Raw genomic sequence first — 20,735 nt, forward strand, 5'->3', positions numbered from 1 at the left:
ACTTTATTAAACTAATTTATCTTGCTGATTTTTTTTATAACAAACTCAATTTACTTTTTGAAATGGTTTTGACAGTCAACAGTTCTCAGTGTATTTTTGCCAGCTTATTTCATGGTGTGTTGAAAACTGCCCTAAACTCTTAAACTGTGCCTTCCTCTTGTGTGTTATATACTTTTTATAAAGTAGGAATCTTCCTTATATCCATTTATACTAACAGGATGGAAAAAAATAAAAATAATGGAGTTCTATACAGATGTACTCTCATTCTGTTAAACTGTGAATAATTCATACTCTCTCCCCCTCCAAACTCCTTTTTTTTTTTTTTTTTTTTTTTTTTTGTGACACGGAGTCTCACTCTGTTTCCCAGGCTGGAGTGCAGTGGTGCAATCTCAGCCCACTGCAACCTCCATCTCCTGGGTTCAAGCAATTCTCCTGCCTCGGGCTCCTGAGTAGCTGGGACTTACAGGCATGTGCCACCATGAACAGCTAATTTTTGTATTTTTCGTAGAGACGGGTTTCACCAGGTTGGCCGGGCTGGTCTCAAACCCCTGACCTCAAGTGATCCACCCGCTTCAGCCTCCCAAAGTGCTGGGATTACAGGCGTGAGCCACCATGCCTGGCCAAACTTCTTTATCAAATATATTGTAAGTACAGTTTTAGATTCTTTGGATCATATCACCAAACTTCTATATCAAATGTATTTTCCTAGGAGATAGTTGTTCAGTATCAGCAGAATAAAGTTTAATCATTTATCTGCAGGAGTGAGTTACCACCTCAAGGGCAAGGCAGCAGCTTTCTTTGAATTATGTTATTTGTCTGTTTGTATTGGCACATTTAAATGTTGTTTTCATATATTTTTTCCTATGGTGTTTAGCTAGTGAATTTACACAGGAAGAATCGGCATCTTACTGTTATGCTCACTGTGATTTGTTTGAAGGTAAAATTGCAACTTGGTGAGGAGCAGAGGACATATTCATACATAACGACACTGAGGATTTAAGAAAATTTTTTATTTTTATTTTTAGAGACAGGGTTCCTCTTTGTCACCCAGGCTGGAATGCAGTGGTGCCATCATAGCTCACTGCAGCCTCAAACTCTTAGGCTCAAGCCATCCTCCCACGTTAGCCTCCCAAGTAGCTGGGATTACAGGTGCATGCCACTGTGCCTGGGCCAAATTTTAACTACTCTAATGATAAAACAAACAAACAAACACCTCTCATTATACTTTTTTCTACTTCGTGTGATTTTGCTCAAGCATTTTCAAACACACAGCACATTTGTTCCATCCTGTATTGTTCACCTCAAGGTAGTCTATGCTAATTGAGAGGTGAGTTGGCTCTAGAAGAATATGACTAGCTTCATTCTGAGTCCAATTTCAAACATCCATTGGCAAAGATTCATTGATAACTTCTTCTTACCAAGCAAGATTCTGTTCCTGGTCTAAAAAGCAATGATTTCCGCTAACTAGGGCAAAATTATTTCATCTTTATTTATAAATATAAATAATTGTAATTTAGGATTTCAAATTATTATTAAATGTACTAGTATTCTTTTAAGTGCTTTACAAATGTTAACTCATTTTATCCACATAACAAACCCATGAGAAGGTATTTCCTGCCCGTTTTAAAGTGGCAGTAATTAAGAATAGACCATTTAAGTGTCTTGCTCAAGGTTATACTGACATAGCTGTTCTGTGGCAGAGTTAGAGTCTGTTCGCAGGCAGTCTGGTTTTAGATCCTGCACTTAAAGCATCTGGCACTTCACCGAGCCTATGACATCCCTGCTATAGTAGGGCCCACATTGCAACAATTACATGTGGCAAGATCTGCACAGACTTGAGTTCAAGACCAATGCAGAGCTATAGACTTCTTGAATAGCTGCAGGAAGCTAAAATACATATTTTATTTTATTATGATTATTTTTTTGAGACAGAGTTTCACTCTTGTTGCCCAAGCTGGAATGCAGTGGCGCAATCTTGACTCACTGCAACCTCTGCCTCTCGGGTTCAAGTGATTCTCTTGCCTCAGCCTCCCGAGTAGCTGGGATTATAGGCGCCCGCCACCATGCCTGGCTAATTTTGTATTTTCAGTAGAGATGAGGTTTCTCCATGTTGGCCAGGCTGGTCTCGAACTCCTGACCTTAAGTGATCCACCCGCCTCGGCCTTCCAAAGTGCTGGGATTACAGGAGTGAGCCCCTGCGCCCGGCCATAAAATAACATAGTCTAAAAGATGAAATTCAAATCCAACTTTCTAGAAACCCTAGAACACTGCCTCAAAAATCTTGGGTTTTCAAGAGCCATCTGAGGTCCGGAGCTAAAGTGTTCACTCCACCAATCGCTTTATTTCCAGGGCATGGTGGCTCAAACGCCTCAAGATGTTTGAATCCTGTTTTCTTGGTTGAAAGACTTTTAAATTTTTTCTTTCAGTAGCGGAATACTGATCTGTGGGCACGGATTGCCACACACCCGAGTTAAATCACCTTTCCCTGCTCAGGAAACCACTTCCAATGTCAGGATGTCGCATCTGTTCTCCCACTACCCCTTGATGTTTTGTAGAAAGCCCCTTCATTGGGTTCATCTCTAGCAGTTGTTTGCTGTGCCATGGCAGCACTGGTGCAAAAAGTGTGCTTAGGTACACAGCAGCCAGTCTGAAGTAGTGGGAAGCTTTTTAAATAAAAACACCAAGGACATATATGCAGTAACCTACTTCAGGTTCCCACTGTGTGAAAAAATCAGAAGAATTAATGCAAAAGAGAAGACAAACATGAATGATACTGTAACATATCTGTAGTGATAGATATGCACATATACATACATACATGACACACACACAGCACGAGATAGCCTGGGATAGACGATTGTCACTGACATGATCATGAAGAAAAAAGCCCAGAAAGTAACCTCATTCCCTCCACAGATGCTTTATCTTAGAGCCACTTTCCTGTCCCTGTCTGGTACCTAGCACAATGCTTAAACGAATAAAAAGTGCTCAGCAAACATCAGTTAAATAAATTAATAATTGAAGAAAGAGAAGGAGGAAGTTGGGAAGGGAGGGAGGGAGAAAAGGAAATGAAAGGAGAGGAGAGGAGGAGGGGACAGGAGGGGATGGAAGGGGAGGGAAGGGGAGAAGAGGGCAGGGGAGGCCGAGGTGAGGCAGAGAAGTGAGGAGATAGGAGGGGAGGGGAAGGCAGGGGAGGGGAGGGCAGAAGAGGGCAGGGGAGGGGAGGGGAGGAGAGGGGAGAGGAGAGGAGAGGGAGAAGGAAGGGACAAAGGCAGGAAAGGGCTTAATCAATCAATTGAACACAGTCCGGTTTCCAAAGTCATCTACTCCTTTACTCTTTCCCATATCTTCTGTGCCTTCCTGACTTTCCAGTTTTTTGCAAAGCAAATTCCCACCTTGGGTTATTTCTCAGTTAGTGGCTTACACAGAGTTTCCTGGGAAAATCATGGAAACCTCCCAACAAGGTCTAGAACATACCTATTCTACTCCATCTCCCTAGATTTCTATTTAATCTTTTGTGCTCACCTACTTATAACACCCAATCAGCCTCTCCGGTCCTTGTTCACCCTTTTCAATTTCCCAAGTCACCAATTTCATTCATGCCACCACACCCTGCCCAGCTTTCTGAAAAACTAGTTTTCTCCCAGTTTCCATTTTTCTGATAATCATATTGATTATCTCTTAGTCAACAAGGTTCAAACCTAAAAGTAATTTCTTACTCCTTCTCTTTGCCTCTCCTAAATCCTCCATGGTTTGTTGTTGTTGTTGTTGTTTGTGTGTTCTTGTGTTCCTTTTTTGTTTCTTAATGTAAGGTGAGGATCAGGGAAAGAAGGGGGACAGAGAAAATGGGACTCACTGTTTGACACTGGAAACTACTCCAAAAGGCTGAATTGCTAAAATGAGAAACTCAAGGCATTGATTTACTTTTGCTGTGACTGTGGTTTAAAATGACTGAGTGACATGCAAAAATAGGAAACTCCTGTATTTTTTTTTCTTCAATATTACCAGAAGCAAATATTTGTAAGTTCACACTGTAGTGAACCTAATCCTGGGCTCCAGGAACACAGCGTAACCTAAGATCTAATTAGAAGAAAGAGAAGAAAGATAGTCTATTCCAGGCTATCTCGTGCTGTGTGTGTGTAATGTATGTATGTGTATGTGTGTGTCTATCCCTACACATATGTTATAGATCTTCAACATAACCTTGATCTAATTCCTATAACATGCCATTGGGATCTGCAACAGGGACAGGTATGGGAGGGCCTTTAAACAAGATAGCAAGGTGGCAGGGCTTAGGTAAATTCTTCAACATTTCGCTTTTTGTAATGATAAATAGCCATATAAATTTATTCATTTTAAACTACTGGAAAAAAAGCAAAGACTCTATGTGAACACATAAAATAAAGCTCAGCTTAACACACTGCTTGGGTAGCCTACAAACATTGTTCCTATGGTTATTTATCATCTTTTCTGTATAATTGTAATAAATCAATAGTAATCCCTTGTTATAATACAGCTGATAATTTTCAAAAAGTATTCGAACTAAAATTATTCATATAAACCATCTTATCAAATTTTCTTCCAGTTTATGTGTTTTATTTATTTTATTCTAGATTTCCTGCTCTTCTAAGACACAGTGATTTAGAATTTCTGTTCAAGCAAGAGAACTAAAGACTTCTTTAAAGAAGAGAAGGTAAGTCCCAGGAACCAAAATGTCTCCAGTCTTAGAGACTTCTTCAAATATGCAGCTGGTTGGTCTTGACAAAATAAGTTACTTTCACGAAGCTACAGTTCACTTTGCAGTCCGTTACTTATGCTATTACCCTTCATGAATTAGCTGTAGGTAAATGATTCCAAAAAGTATAATTAATTTGGTTCTCATACTATTTCTACAGGCTTTTCTTTTTCTGGAAAATCAGATGAATGAGGACATTCGAAAGTAAAGAATCTCTGCATTTTGACTAGAGAGAATTTTCTACCAGGATAGGATAGAATGATCACAATGGATTATAGAGTGTGTATGGTGTGGTGTGGTATGTGTGTGTGAGTGCACACACACGTGCTTTCCCCAGTTTGGAAGTGATTTGTTGGGGAGTTCTCTTGTTCTCAGGAAGTCTTAATCCTTTCTGATCAGCACTTACATGTCAACCTTATAGAATTAAACTTGTACCTGGTTACTTTCTTCTCTCTCCTTGATATAGCTCAATGCGTTTTCTCAATGGTAACCATGGTCTAGTAATTTAAAGCCTTTGAACCTTGTGAACAGATTCATTTAAAACCATATTCTGAGGGCTTTCCATAAAATGGAAAGTGTCTTCTACCAGGAAGCTACAAAAGAATTTACAAGAGAAAATCTGCTAAGTGTCCCGCTCAGGATGGGTGTACAGTAACATGCCCAGAAGATCCAGTGTCCTAGAGGGAGTCATTCACAAAGGTCCTGACTCTTTGGGCTTAATGGGTTGAACTCTGAATTTCTTTGCTTTCTCCTGGTCGATGCTGTGTTTCTTATTTTAATACAAAATTTAGCAAAAAGTTTTCATGAAGTAAAGGACTTTCTAAATAAATTACAAAATAATTATAAAATACGAATATGTAGGAATGTCAACATTTTTACATCAGAGAAATTGAGTTATATGAGCATATTTCTTTTTGATGCTATTCATTCAAAGACAATATATTAAGTTTTTTAAATGATGTCAGAAGTTTAGAGGGCATGCATACATCTTAACAGTCTATGACAACAACTGTGGTTTTGTCACTGGTACTATTTTGTGTTCAGGTTACTGTATCTGAATTAATTTTCGATCCAAAACAAGTTATCGTGTGTGCGTGTGTGTGTGTGTGTGTGTGTGTGTGTGTGTGTGTGAAGCTGACACTAATTCAGTATTGCAAAAAGAGTTTTTTGCTATTCCATTTAAGAAGAGAGAAGATAAGATAGAAGGTCGTCTTTTTTTTTTAAGAATAAAATTGTGGTGTAATTTTGCGTAAAATAGCAGCAACTACTATTGTTTTATTTTAATATCCATCTCAAGCTCTGCGTTTTTACATTTCCCCTAAGGGCATCTCAGAGAAAGGGGATAAGAGAGAACTTTAATAAGCATTCCTGCGTGCACACATACACATTCTTACATGCCCAGTGAGTAATTAATCAAAATGAAAATAAAACTCTGGAATGAATAGCTAGCTATGTTATGTGCCATCTTCGGTATACAGGGTATCTCTCTTCCCTTGATCTCAATTTAGGTAAAGGTGAGACTTTCACGTTAAGCTAAAACAGTTAATGCAAGGCAGATTTTAATAAATTACCATTGTGTATTTCTTCAGTTATTGTTCTTTTAAGATCCTCTGTAAGAATTTTTGCACTATATTTTGTACAACTGCCTGTAGAAACCAAGACCCTAGAAATGTGCATGCAATATACATGTAACCTAGATAAGTGATGATTTGTCTAAGTTGCTCTGCTGATATTTTCCTCAAATCCTCCTCCTGACTTCTCTTTTCATTCAAATGTGAATCATTACACAAGCATACACTGTGAAAAACCTATCTCTCTGTCTAGTTTTATAATAGACTTCAAATAAATTAAATTTTTAGGATAAATTATTATTGAAGTATCTGGGGAATTGGGTGCACAGTTCTTATTACTAATGGGAGCCACGCACCTAATTTCAGGCACTCTGAGCTGAAATGTAATCAACTGTGTGTTTTCTGCTATAAAAATATAACTCAATATTCAGTGCAAAAGCAATCCTTGGCTCTCCGAAGCCCACTGGTGATGAGATTCCTTCAGGTCTTAGGCATTTCGCCTTAGAAAAAGCGCTCCCTACGAAAGCCACTATAATAAAAACACGCCATCCTCCCCTTGTCTTGTAGGTTCTCTCTCTTCAAATCCTTCTCTTGCCAGTTCGTGAATTCCACTCTTCCCACACTGGAAGCTTCTCTAGGACAAGCAGTTCGTCTTTAATAGCTAATATAGAAACTTGAATGTTATAGTGTTCCTCTGAGATACATATTGAAGGATAAATTTTCTTATGTGATGGTTGCAGCTATGGAGGTAGGCTACTACCTTTAAAATACACATATAAGGATATATCTTGATGAGGAAACAAAAGTTACCATCCACATACCACCAAGCTCTTCCAAAAGCAAGGAGAAGAACGACATGCTTTCTAACCTTGGAAAAGCACAAAAAAAGAAAAGAAAAAAACACACACCAACAAAAAGAAAGGAAAGAACTTCAAAAGAGTTTCTTCAAACTATATGATTTAGGAAGATGTCTTGAGTGTGCCTGTCCTGATTTACAGCAGATCTAGTGGGTATGCTCTTACTGCATACGTTTTAACTAATGCTTTCCAGTGTGATTATGAATATACTTTATATGTCCTAAGGTCACCCAGATATTTTAACTAAGCCTAACAAATACTCAGAAACATGTCTTAAATTAAAATATGACAAAATAATATTTTCCAAAAAGGGCACTGAGAAGAAAAGATCACACAATTTCCATGGCACAGAATCCTGCTTGTTTACGAGAGGTGGTGAAGAGGATAGAAAACATGTAAAATGTTATGTGGTCTGTTTTCAAAATGGAGAAAAGGAATATCATAAATAATTGAAATCCCCAGATTAGCCAAGGCTATCATTTTTTGTCAGTAAGCTCCACCCTTTCCCGGGCCTTTATAGAATGGAACTCAAGATTGCAAAGCCTTTGGCTTGGATAAAAATTCTTCTTTCTTTTTCCTGCCGTATTGACCAAAAGGGAAAGGGAAAGGGAAATCAGAGGGCCCACATGATACTCAAGATGGATAGTCCCTCCCTGCCTCAACAGGGATTGGAAGCTGATATATCACTATCTAGCGCATAAGCAAAGAAGTGGACGAGATGAAAGAAACAGCATAAATTAACAATGTCAAAAAACATCATAAGCCTCTCTGATGATTACAAGTATCTCTATGTTTGTTGTCTTGTAGAACAAAAATCAGAATGGCTGACTGCAGATTTGACTTTTCATCTGGATGTTTCGGTGTTTTGCAAACAGCGTTTGGTGCAAGGGAAAAGTTAGAGTTTTAAATCTGTGGGACATGGTGATAATTTTTCACTCTACTTCTTAGTCCTGTCCTTCTGAATGAGCAGGGCTATCTCTGAGCCTGGGTGTGAGGAGTGTGGTTCAACGCCTCCAGACTGTAACTTTCTGAAGTTTTCAGTCTGATTTCAGAGAATCCTGAGGAGGGTCTGTACCCAAGGAAGCGTTCAGGCTGATTGAATGCTTTGATTGTGAATGTTTGGATCTGACTTAGTAGAAGCGAATTTCTAAGTACGATGTCCATGTCTGTATCCTAGCCTCAATTAAAAAAAAAAAAAAAGATTAAGAGGCTAAATAGATTTTCTTGCTGAAGTACATAACCTATGAAAGAACAGGAACAGAAGACCAAAGTTTAGAAAAAATTCTCCTTTGTTAGGTCATTGCTTTTTTTTAAGGGTGAATTGAAGTTGAATCGCGATTTACTCTACATTGGGAGGTTACAGAGTGAGCAAAATGGACTTGTTGGGGCTGTCCCAAGGATAGTGAAAAAATGGCAGAAATAACTATTTAAGGCAGAGAGCTTGTTGGCAAAGTCACTTTGAAACATGATAAAAAGCACTACTCTGAAGTTTATTATTTCAATTTAGTCTGTGATCAGATACAAAGCATTAACCTCACAGACTTAAAACCTAGGCCGGGCACAGTGGCTCATGCCTGTGGTCCCAGCACTTTGGGAAGCATAGGTGAGACAATCACTTGAGCCCAGGAGTTTGAGACCATCCGGGTTATATAGTGAAACCTCATTTCTACAAAAAAATTTAAAAGTAACCAGATATATTGGCATGTGCCTGTAGTCCCAGCTGCTTGGGAGGCCAGGATGGGAGGATCACTTGAGCCCAGGAGGTCGAGGTCACAGTGAACCATCAACAGAAAACAGTCAGGAAAGGAGCAAAGCAAGATGACCAGAGGCAAGGGGACAAAAGCTTCTGTTTATTAACTCAGGAATCAGAGAAAGTATTTCCTAGGGTATTATACAGTTTTTTAAAATATGTGGTACCTTTTTGCTTTCAGTTTTCTAATCAGTAAAAATAAATAAATAAAATGCTACATGAAGTGCCATTTTAAATCATGAAGATAGCATGGGCCTTGGAACTAACTGAATGAGATTCAGATTCTTATTCTGTCACTTTCTAATTCTTACAAATTGGAAATATTAATTATCTTTTTATATCTCAGTTTCTTAATCTGTACAGTAGAAATAATATACCTCCCTACTATTGATTTATGAAGACAAAATTTGATCAATCTACTAAGGTATCTGTAAACTAATGCTCAACAAATTGTGCACTGTAAAAGCACCTTTAGGCCAAGCATGGTAATCCCAGCACTTTGGGAGGCTGAGGTGGGAGGATCACTTGAGGTCAGGAGTCTGAGACCAGCCTGGGCAATATAGCAAGACCCCAGCTGTACAAAAAACTAAATAATAATAATAATAACCAGGTGTGGGGGCATGCTGCTATAGCCCTAGATACTCGAGAGGCTGAGGCAGGAGGATTGCTTGAGTCCTGGAGGTCAAGGCTGCAGTGAGCCATGATCCTGCCACTGTACTCTAGCCCGGGTGATAAAATGAGACCCCATGCCTATAAATAAATAAATGAAGATACCTTTGTATATAACACAATAATTTGTGCCTGTTACTATTATTTGAGATAATTATTTCAGAAGAGCACCATGTCCTATAGCAGGTTTCTATTTTGAACTTTCAATCCTAAGACTTTTTAGGTAGTGTGCAGATATCGTCAATGTTCTTATAGGCAATGCCAAGAATTTTTCTTTTTTAATGCAGCAGCCACAATTCAAGCATAGCAGATCCTACCTCTCTGATCACACTGCAATAAGATTTAGGGAGGTGCAATGAATGTTGAAAGCTTTACCTCTAGGAAATGTAGCCAATTGCCAGTTTTCTGTTGAAGTCATCTTTCTTGTTAGCTTCTGACTAGAAAGTTCTGCTTTAGGAAAGATTACCAGAGGTAAATATGCCTGATAAATAGGAGGGTTAGAAGGGATGGTCATGTCTAGTTTCAGAGAACTCCACTACTAAAAGGACTGTCATAATTCCACTTGCTGACACTGGCAGGAAACATGGCAAGTATATAGAAAAAGCTCCATAAGTATGTGTTAAATGCATGAATAGGCTGGACGCAGTGGCTCATGCCTGTAATCCCAGCACTTTGGGAGGCCGAGGTGGGTGAATTACGAGGTTGGGAGGTCAAGACCATCCTGGCCAACATGGTGAAACCCCGTTTCTACTAAAATACAAAAAATTAGCGGGGCGTGGTGGTACACACCTGTAGTCTCAGCTACTCAGGAGGCTGAGGCAGGGAAATCACTTGAACCTGGGAGGTGGAGATTGCAGTGAGCCGAGAGTGCACCACTGCACTCCAGCCTGGCGACAGAACGAGACTCCATCTCAAAAAAAAAAAAAAAAAAAAATGCACGAATAAATGAACCATTTTCCCGGGAAATAATATAGTAGGCAGCATCTATTCTAGGAGCACAGAGATGGCTTTGAATAACCAAGACTGATATTCTTAACGTTGTGTAGAGGCAGCAACTCAGAATTCTCTGACCTTGGCTCTTGGGTTTCAGCATCGTATAAGTGCATCGTCCCCCATTCATCCGCTATGTATATGTCTAAACTGAGCCTCATCAGACTATAGGTGCTTTCGGATCTTTTGATTGAAATCCTTTCCAATTATGACGTTATTTATGAGATACAGTTTTCCACAGCTGATTTATCTCTTGCTTTGTGAGCCTGACTATATAAGAAATGTCATACCAAATGAGCTCAGTGATCCATGCAGCCCAGTCGATTCCCCGCAGTGGCCCCGAGGAATATTCTACGGGAGTTTGTGGTTGCCATGCAGATATTACCTAAATAAACCTCTTTAATGTGCTCTGATAATTCAACAATAATCTTTTATAATAATTCTCATATAAGAACTCATTTAATCAATGTGAAATAAGCTAAAAGTACATTTTCATCAGTTCCCCCCACAATTTTAGCAAAGTTCCTTATTGTACAAATTTAGATATTCCAGAGTTCAAATGATGATGGATACTAAACTATGATAAAATATGATTAGCCAGAAAATAATTGTTATCTACTAACAGAGTATATTTTATTTAGTAAGCATTACAAGTATAGGTGAGTATCAAAGTAAAATATGGATTTCATAGATTACTGTCTACTTCCATTATTTTCTTTTCTCGTTTTCCTAAGAATAACACCTCCTTAGTTCACCGATTTTATGTTTACTTAATCCAAACACATAGATATTACCAGATAATCATGCTCTTTGTTGATTTATAACATCTGAACAAGACTAATAGTGATAAATTGTTCAACTACAGCAAATTTTTAGAAGAGTCAGATGTAAAAAAATATTCAATTTGTAAACATAACAAAACTCAGTTGAATTCACAAAGGTGACTTCAATTGAATAGCATGTTCAGGGTAAAGGATATGTTTTTGTACCTCTATAAAGGAAACTTTTTTCTTTTTACATATATACCATTCAAGTGCCAAAAAAGAAAAATCCCTCTCAGACACTGTTTATTGAAAGAAATTTCATGAGAGCCAATCTCACTTTTCCAGCAGAGCAGCAACCTACCTTTCTAAAAGGAGAGCAGATGATGCCTTTGAAAACACTGCCTGCCTGTTGCAACACACTTATTTAAAAATACTGTGTCTATTATTCCAGAACACTTAAGAGTAAAACCTCATTGTAAATGGTGTTATCACCAGGAATGGTAAGTTGTTTTCATGCAAGAAGTTCAAAATCTGCTCTGATGTGGCCAATTAGAGGAGCTTTCTATAACTCCTTAGGACCAACTAAGGGTACATTTTGTTGTGATGTTTTTAATAGTTGGGTCCTCATATCCTTCTGACCCACATAGCATGGGGGAGTCAGGCAGCAGCTGGTACTTCTCAGAGTCACTCAAGGAGAAACTGGCAATTTGTGTGCTGGCTTCTGTGTGTGTCTCTTTCTATGTCCAGCTATAGATCTACCTATCACCCTTTTTCTCTGTTCAATTACTTACCATTGACACACTTCGTGAACAAAAGTTCTTTGGTTCAAGCATGATCTTAGGGTAGATTTATATAAAGTGCAATAGGCCTTTATCCAAAGAATGAGGTGTGCAAAGAAAACCCTCAATCAGTACTCCCTCTTCTGTATCAGATTTTGACCTTAAGACCTACCTTAGTGTAGCTTGTAGCCAGTTAGAAGACTTGCTTTCCTCTACCCTGGAAAGGGACAGTGAGAGGTGGGCGGAGAAAGCACTTCAGCTATTCTGCTCTTCAGAGTGGTCAGCAACCTAGTGTCACCTGGAATTGCCTCCTGGGTCCTCTACCCCCTTTCAAACATCACCCATTAGATTCAGCGGGGAAGTTCAGCGTGCAAAGCACTGACGCATAACGTCTCTCACTGACATGAGCCGTATCCCTGCTCTTGATGGATTTTTAAAATCACAATTACATTAAATGCCAAATTTCAAAATCAAGGGAAAGTGGCACTCAAGGAGAGATCTGATTACCGTTTAAGAGGAAAAGGAAAAGTCTAAGAAGGATTTGAGTGCCAGTCACAGATCTCGGCATCGGCGACAGCTTAAATGGCGTTTATCTTTACCGTGGGTGAGATCTGTGGCTATACACAAATATCTCTTGGGGAGTATCACGTATAAATCAGGGAACAATTAAGAACTTGGTGCTGATCCTTTCAGACTGAAAACATTAAAACCCAGGCATTGGCCTGTAGTTGAGAAAATTGACTTAGAAGAGAAATTGAGTCCTTAAAGGCAAGGGCACGTTTAAAATATATGTATTTTTTTTAATTAAAAAAAAATTTTTTTTTGAGGCGGAGTCTCACTCTGTCTCCCAGGTTGGAGTGCAGTGGTACAATCTCGGCTCCCTGCAACCTTCGCCTCCCAGGTTCAAGCAATTCTCCTGCCTCAGCCTGCTGAGTAGCTGGGATTACAGACACCTGCCACCACGCCTGGCTAATTTTTGTATTTTTAGTAAAGATGGGGTTTTGCCATGTTGGCCAGGCTGGTCTCAAACTCCTGACCTCGAGTGATCCACCCACCTCGGCCTCCCAAAGTATTGGGATTACAGGCATGAGCCACCACACCTGGCCTAAAAATATGTATTTCTTTAATTTGTGTGTATCCCTTGTTGGAATACAAAAGATGAATCAAACATTTATCTGACCTACAAACAGTTCTCAGATTGTTAAGGGAAATAAGTCATAAACAAAACACATCAAATACAGTGATTCATGATACAGCAAAGGCCCAGTGACATGCTGTGAAAATTAAGAGGAGGAAAGAGACTAGTGCAGAATTTCTGAAAGAAAATTCTCTTGTGGCTGACTGCGGTGGCTCACACCTGTAATCCCAGCACTTTGGGAGGCCAAGGCAGACGGATTGCTTGAGGTCAGTAGTTCAAGACCAGCCTGGACAACGTGGCAAAACTCCATCTCTACTAAAAATACAAAAACTAGCCAAGCATGGCGGTGCACACCTGTAATCCCAACTACTCAGGAGGCTGAGGTGGGAGAATCTCTTGAGCCCCAGAGACAAAGGCTGCAGTAAGCCAAGACTGCACCACAGCACTCTAGCCTGGGTGACAGAGCAAGACTCCACCTGAAAAAAACAAAACAAAACAAAAAAGAATGCAACTTTAATTTTTAAAAACATTATATTGTTTAAACCAGATGGCACAGGAATATTCAAATGGCCTCCAGAGATCATCTTCAGCCACCGGCGATTACAGTGGCTGGCATAGGAATGCAAAGTGCCCACATTCTGTTGAGTCCTCAGTTCACATCTGCTCTTGGTGTGCTGATTAATGTGGTAGAAAAATATGTTTCAAGACTCCTTGGGCCAGAGTTAAAAGCAAATGCAGTCTGGGCATGGTGGCTCATGCCTGTAATCCCACCATTTTGGGAGGCTGAGGCAGGTGGATCACCTGAGGTCAGGAGTTCAACACCAGCCTGACCAACACGGTGAAAACCCATCCCTACTAAAAATACAAAAGTAGCCAGGTGTGATGGCAAGCGCCTGTAATCCCAGCTACTCGGGAGGCTAAGGCAGGAGAATCGCTTGAACCTGGGAGGCGGAGGTTGCAGTGAGCTGAGATTGCACCATTGCACTCCATCCAGCCTGGGCGACAAGAACAAAACTACTTCTCAAAAAAAAAAAAAAAAAAAAAAAAAGCAAATGAAGTTATTTTTCCTTTCTTTTTCTTTTTTTGGAGATGGAGTCTCGCTCTTTTGCCCAGGCCAGACTGCAGTGGCGCTATCTCGGCTCACTGCAACCTCCGCCTCCTGGGTTCACGCCATTCTCCTGCCTCAGCCTCCCAAGTAGCTGGGACTACAGGCGCCTGCCACCGCGCCCGGCTAATTTTTTGTATTTTTAGTAGAGATGGGGTTTCACCATGTTGGTCAAGATGGTCTCGATCTCCTGACCTGGTGATCTGCCCGCCTTGGGCAAAGTGCTGGGATTACAGGCATGCTATTTTTCCTTTCTTAAAGAGCATAATTTATTCACTTAACAAATATTTTCTAGTTGCCTACTTTGGAGGAACAAATGTGGTATTATCTGGGCATATAATTTATAGTTATAGCAAGGTTGCCCTGTATAACACAATTAGATAGTTGAAGATTTCAGAAGTTTTAATACTTTGAGTACTTAAGATCATTGCAATAATTGAATTACCTTCTCAGAAAGTCATGTTGGAGACAAAGCACTAAAGATTACCCTAAAGTGTTGTTCTAGTTTATCTGTATAGCTCGGTGTTTTCAAATGAGGACAGGTTTGCCTCTCAGGGGTCATTTGGCAATATCAAGAGCCATTTTCCCTTGTCACCGCCTGGGGAGGGGGTATTACTGGCCTCCAGCAGGTAGGGGATGCTATTAAACATCCTACAGTGCATAGAGAAGCCCCCACAGCAAAGGATTATCTAACCCCAAATGTCAATGGTGCCAAAGCTGAAAAATGCTGGTCTAGGTTATATTAATATTTCTACTTAAGTCACCACTTACAAGCCCCAGAAATCATGAAGATCCTGCATAGAGAGGCCTTTTATCCATAGACCTCTTATGAAGGAACAGGCACCTGAGTTACACAATCAAAGAGCCCAGCTAGATTTGGGTCATGTCATCAGAAGCAAGAGCATAGTGTCAATGAGATGTGGGAGAGAAGGAAACGGTAAACATGGAACTCAGGTTACAGAAGTGTGCAAGCTGACGTTCCCACCAACAGGTGGGAAATGGGCTTCGGGACCACAGAGGCCAGCAGTGAAGCTAAATTCAGAGGCATTGTTTCTCAAGGGCCAGCTGGGCTGTTGAAGGCTTGCCACAAATAGCTGCCTGCTTAATGGCAGCAAGGATGTACCTTTTCCCTCGTTTTCATAGCCACAAACCTCACTTCTTCACCCTTCAGTGCTTTCACTCAGCTCTTCACCTCGGAGCTCTGCATTTGCCTAACATTCACCTAACATTCCTCCCCACCCTGTTCAGACTTCCCCACAACTGAGTTCTCTACTCTGGGCGAGTCAGTCATCACAGGATCACAGCAGATGGGAAATGGGGGCCAATGGACCTGCTCTTATTGCCAGGAGTGCATTGGGAGTAAAGTGTTTCTGTAAGTCAAGGATGAGAATATAAACTCATTTCTCCACATAAATATTTTTATACGTGGGGATCAAACTCTGAGGTTCCAGCTTTAAAAAGTGTCCTAAAAATCTGATGAACTTTTGTGTTTGTATATTTCATTGCGTTTTAGGTCTTAAAGTCCTGATTCAAATATAGCATTTTAGCAGTATATATACATATACATTATATATAATACAAATGGGATCTAATGGGATCTCACTATGTTCCCCAGGCTGGACCGAAACTTCTGGTTTCAAATTGTTCTCCCACTTCAGCCTCCTGACTAGCTGGGACTACAAGTGAGTGCCACCTCTCCTGGCTTTTTAGCAGTATTTTCTATGACCGGATGAGATGCAATACTCCCAGGCTATCTCAGGCAGCTGTGTAGGCTCCTCTACAAACCAAAAATGGTTCACGCTGTATAGGAATTTGCAGTTGGAGGGCATATTTCCCATTCATTATCTCATTTGTTTCTAACATGAGCCCAGAAAAGTTGGGGCTCCTTCAGCACAGTGCTTAGCGTTTAGTGGATACACAATGAGTAGTTGATAAATTAACAAATGCCCAATATTTTGAAATGATAAACACATTCTGATTATTAAAATGGCTTGCCCAGTGAAACATGGATGCTTAGGGACAGCTCGAGTGCCCTGGCCAGCTAATTGCCCATCTAGGGCATTCTCATACTGCCTCTTGGGCTGTGTCTGGTCCAGGATAGACCCATGACCACAGGGGTCCACAGTGGCACTAATCGATGTCCTGGGCCCCAGGGTGGCAGCTCTGTAGGAGGAGAGGTACTGTGCACCTGAGCTTTGCCTGAGTCCTTTGCAGCCCCTCAAGTGGGGAGGTTGCTACAGCAATTTCATCTGAGACAGCTCTCTCCTGCTCTTTAAGGCAGGAGAACCCTGCTTTTGATTTATTTTGTATTTCACCACAGGGCTGAACACACCCTAGAGGCATTTAATCTGTTGACTTGAATTGATCTCAGATGCTGGGCTTGGCCTGATATGAACCTTCACACCGTAGGACTCAGCAGGTCATAGGAACTCATTTCCGTTTAAATCCCAGGCCCCTGACAGCTCAACCAACTCTCTCTGGGGTCCATGGGTCTGGTCAAAAGATCATAGCTTTGACACTTGATGCAGTTAAAGCAAAGACATGCTCTTCCTCCCAAGTCTGTAGGTTGAAGACATAAGATGATCAAAGGGAATGATGTCGATCACCTGCTCAAAAACTCTCCCTTACCTAAAGAATCAAGCATAAAATCAATAGCCCAGCATTCCTGCCCTCATTTACCTTTTCAAACTTATCTCTTATCACTCATTTACATCTTCCATGTGCTCCAGCCAGCCTGAACTGTCTTGGTGACACCATACAGAAGATGCACACGTTTCCTCTGTCAAGATGGCCTCTCCCTTCTCTCCTCCTGCCCACTGCCCATCTCCGTATAACCCAGTCCATCTGATTTATTCACTGTCTTGTTCAACAAATATTTATTGTATGTCTGTAAGTGTTAGACGGTGTGCTCAGTGCTTGGAATAAAGAGGTGAAAGAGACTCATGGTCACCTGTAGAGATTAATTTCTTTAGCAACAGCTTACGTGAAACAAATAACTTGATTACATAGTTACCAAGTGTGATGTACTGTTAGGGGAGAAATTAATAGGATCTTTTGATAGAGAATAACAGGAGATTGGGACAAAAACAAATAGAAAGAATGAATAAGACGTACTATTTGACAACATAACATGATGACTATAGTCAATAACAAATTGTACATTTAAAAATAACTAAAGAATGTCATTAGATTGGTCATAACATGAAGGATATTAGATTGTCATTAGATTGGTTATAACATGATTGGTTATAACATGAAGGATAAGTGCTTGAGTGGATGGTACCCCATTCTCCATGTGATGTGATTATTATGCATTATATGTCTGTATCAAAACATCTCATGTGCCCCATAAATATATACACCTACTATGTACCCACAAAAACTAAAAATTTTTTAATTAAAAAAAAGAATAACAGGAGAATCTTACTTAGAAGGAGAGGTCATAGGAGACTCCTTGGGGAAGATGCCTTTCAGGCTGAGCACTAATGCCATGTGAGAGCTGGAAGAAGAGCATTCCAGAACCAGAGCTCGGAGGTAGAAGAAGTTTATCTGTGAGCCTATTCCTTGATGTTTCTTCTCACCACCAACCTACCCACACTGGCTCCCAGTTGGAAGTAACATTTACTTCCTTCCATCTCTATGGATGCTCAACCAGGCACAGTGGCTCATGCCTTTAATCCCAGTACTTTGGGAGGCCAAGGCGGGCAGATCGCTTGAGCCCAGGAGTTCGAGTCCAGTTTGGGCAAGATGGTGAGATCCCATCCCTACAAAAAATACAAAGATTAGCCCAGCTTGGTGGTGCACACCTATAGTCCCAGCTACTCAGGAGGCTAAGGCAGGAGGATTACTTGAGCCTGAGGAGGTCAAGGCTGTGAGCCATGATGGTGCCACTGCACTCCAGCCTGGGCAACAGAGCAAGACCATGTCTCAAAACAATAAATAAATAAATAAATAAATAAATAAATAAATAAATAAACCTCCCACAGATGCTACATGTTCCCCTCTTGTGATATGTCTCACTCACGCTCTGACTCGATTAAGCTTATTTATCTCACTTCCCTTGAGGATAGTATGCATGTCAAAGTCACTTTTGAGGTCCTGCCTTGATGATCCTTGCCTCTTTCTGCTCTGGACACCCGGCAGAGGCAGGCAGCTACCTTCCTGGGGCTAGGAGGTTCATGTGTCCCTAATCCACCACTCTCACTTGCAATAGCGCTAATTGCCTGCTCTCTTATTCAGACCTCTTGCCAGCTAGAGAAATGGCAGGACACGGGGCCATCTTGTAGGATTAAAAAGTGATCAACCATTTGCCACTCTGTGAACACAAAGACAAGTAGTTCTAGGGGTGGATGGACAGGAGCTATAAATCCATATGACTTAAGCTGGAACACTGACTTGGAACCTGTGTTACACTTAAAATTAAAGATAAGTGCGTATATCATATAAATATGATTAATGATAGCAGAAAGTGTTAGAGGAAGGGAAACAATAATTATATACAAAAACTCCTGTGCAGGATAATACAGGGTTGGAGAAGCAAACTGAAGTCACTTGTAAATAAAAGAGTTAAAAATCGTAGCACAAAAATTGGTTTTATAAAAGAACAGTGTTCTGCAATTGCCTTGTGATATTGAATTGTACTTGAGTAAATTAGGAGTGGTGTTCTCCTGTTTAGCTGTCATTAAAGAACTCAGTGGTAAATGTCAGTGTCCCCACCAAGATCCCACTGAGTTACGTGAAATTCTCCAAAAACCCCTCCAACAGGAGAATTTATGAGCTCTGCATGCTCAACCGTCTTAATGTGTAAAACCGACTGAGAGATCTAAGACTAACTGTATGCAGCTCAATTCCAATTTGTTTGTTTTTAACAATGTCTTTGACATGTTATACATTATGTCACGTTCCAATTTGATGAAAATGACTTCCTGTGTCCAGTAAGAAATACGTTTTAAGAAGCAGACCAACTACACTGTTATTTTCCTTGCTGTTTTCGATGGCAGGCACTTTGCCGCATCTTCTCTCTTCAAAAGATCATTTATCAACAACAGAGTTAGCTCCTGGTAAAAGAGTCTAACTTAGACTGGTGTCCTTCTCATCTACCCACCTCTGAGAGCAAACTGAAGTGTTTTGCATTTTACACAGCATAAACCACCTTTAAAAAGACTCCGGCAACATTAGCTCCAAGAATGATATTGCAAAGTTTGCCACTATTCTTTTGAAGAAAGGAAATTATCTTGGCTGAAGCTAAATGCCGGCAGCTGCATGCCATGTTCTCTGAAAACAGCAAATGTCCTTTAGTTTGGTTTATCTGTGGTCTGCCTTGGTGTTATCCACTGTTAATTCTTAGTAGTACAGAACAATCCTTAGAGGAGCAAAGAAACATTTATTCAATGCAATCAGTGAACAGAGAATGGAGGGAGGTGGGTGGGGGCTAAGAGGAGCTGGGGAGGAAGAATAGGAATTCTTTCAAAAGTTTGGAGTTAGGGGTCCTAGTGGGATTCCTCCCCCTTTTAACAACAAAGTGCAGAGTGAAAGAATATGTTCAGCTTACTTTGACTTCCTGCTTCGTTTGATCTGAAAGAACAATCAGATACGGCTGATTTCTGAAGACTGTTCAGAATAGAGAGATCTCGAATGCCCCAGTGATAGCCATCGTTGTCAACAGGAGGCATTGCAGGCACTGACACCAGCACCTGAAAACGCTCAGATGCTCAACACTTCATCTTTCATTTCAAAATCTACTGCTGGGAATTCTCTTTATACAATGCATTGGATGATAACTGTTTAGAGGGGGAATGGATCCTGGAGGAGAATAAAGCATGGACCTCAGAGACTGGGATTGAACACTAGAGGAATCAGACATTTTAAAGTTAGAGAAATTTCTCAAAGAGAGAGAGAGAGAGAGAGAAATTATAAACTGCTGCAGAAAGAAAGAAAATAAAGAAGTTATATCCACTTAGACCCAAATCTTTCTTTATCTTTTATCTTTTTTTCTTTTCTTTTCTTTTCTTTCTTTTTTTTTTTTAAGAGACAAAGTCTCTTGCTCCATGGCCCAGGCAGTAGTGCAGTGGCATGATCGTGGCTCACTGCAGCCTTGAATTCTTGGGCTCAAGCGATCCTCCTGCCTGAGCCTCCCAAAGTAGCTGGGACTATAGGCACACCACCATGCCCAGCTAATTTTTGTAGAGGCGGGTTCTCACTATGTTGCCCAGGCTGGTCTCCAACTCCTGGCCTCAAGTGATCCTCCTGCCTTCGCCTCCCAAGATGCTGGAATTACAGGTGTGAGCTATAGCACTGGGCCCCAAATCGTTCATTTCACCTCTGGCTGGTCATGTGGTTCTCTTCCTACCTACATGCCGACTGACCTCGTGAGGTAA

General features: G+C 40.5%; 1 protein-coding gene across 1 annotated transcript in view; it reads left to right on the top strand.

The window, feature by feature from the left end:
- Positions 1-20,735, top strand: part of TENM3 (teneurin transmembrane protein 3) — a 2,735,422-nt gene that overhangs the window by 1,972,990 nt on the left and 741,697 nt on the right. Inside the window, exon 9 of the mRNA XM_034959455.3 lies at positions 4,614-4,693. The gene's annotated coding sequence lies outside the window, so the exon portion shown is untranslated. The remainder of the gene's footprint in view (positions 1-4,613; positions 4,694-20,735) is intronic.

Source organism: Pan paniscus, chromosome 3 (assembly GCF_029289425.2).
Source record: "Pan paniscus chromosome 3, NHGRI_mPanPan1-v2.0_pri, whole genome shotgun sequence".
NCBI lineage: Eukaryota > Metazoa > Chordata > Mammalia > Primates > Hominidae > Pan > Pan paniscus.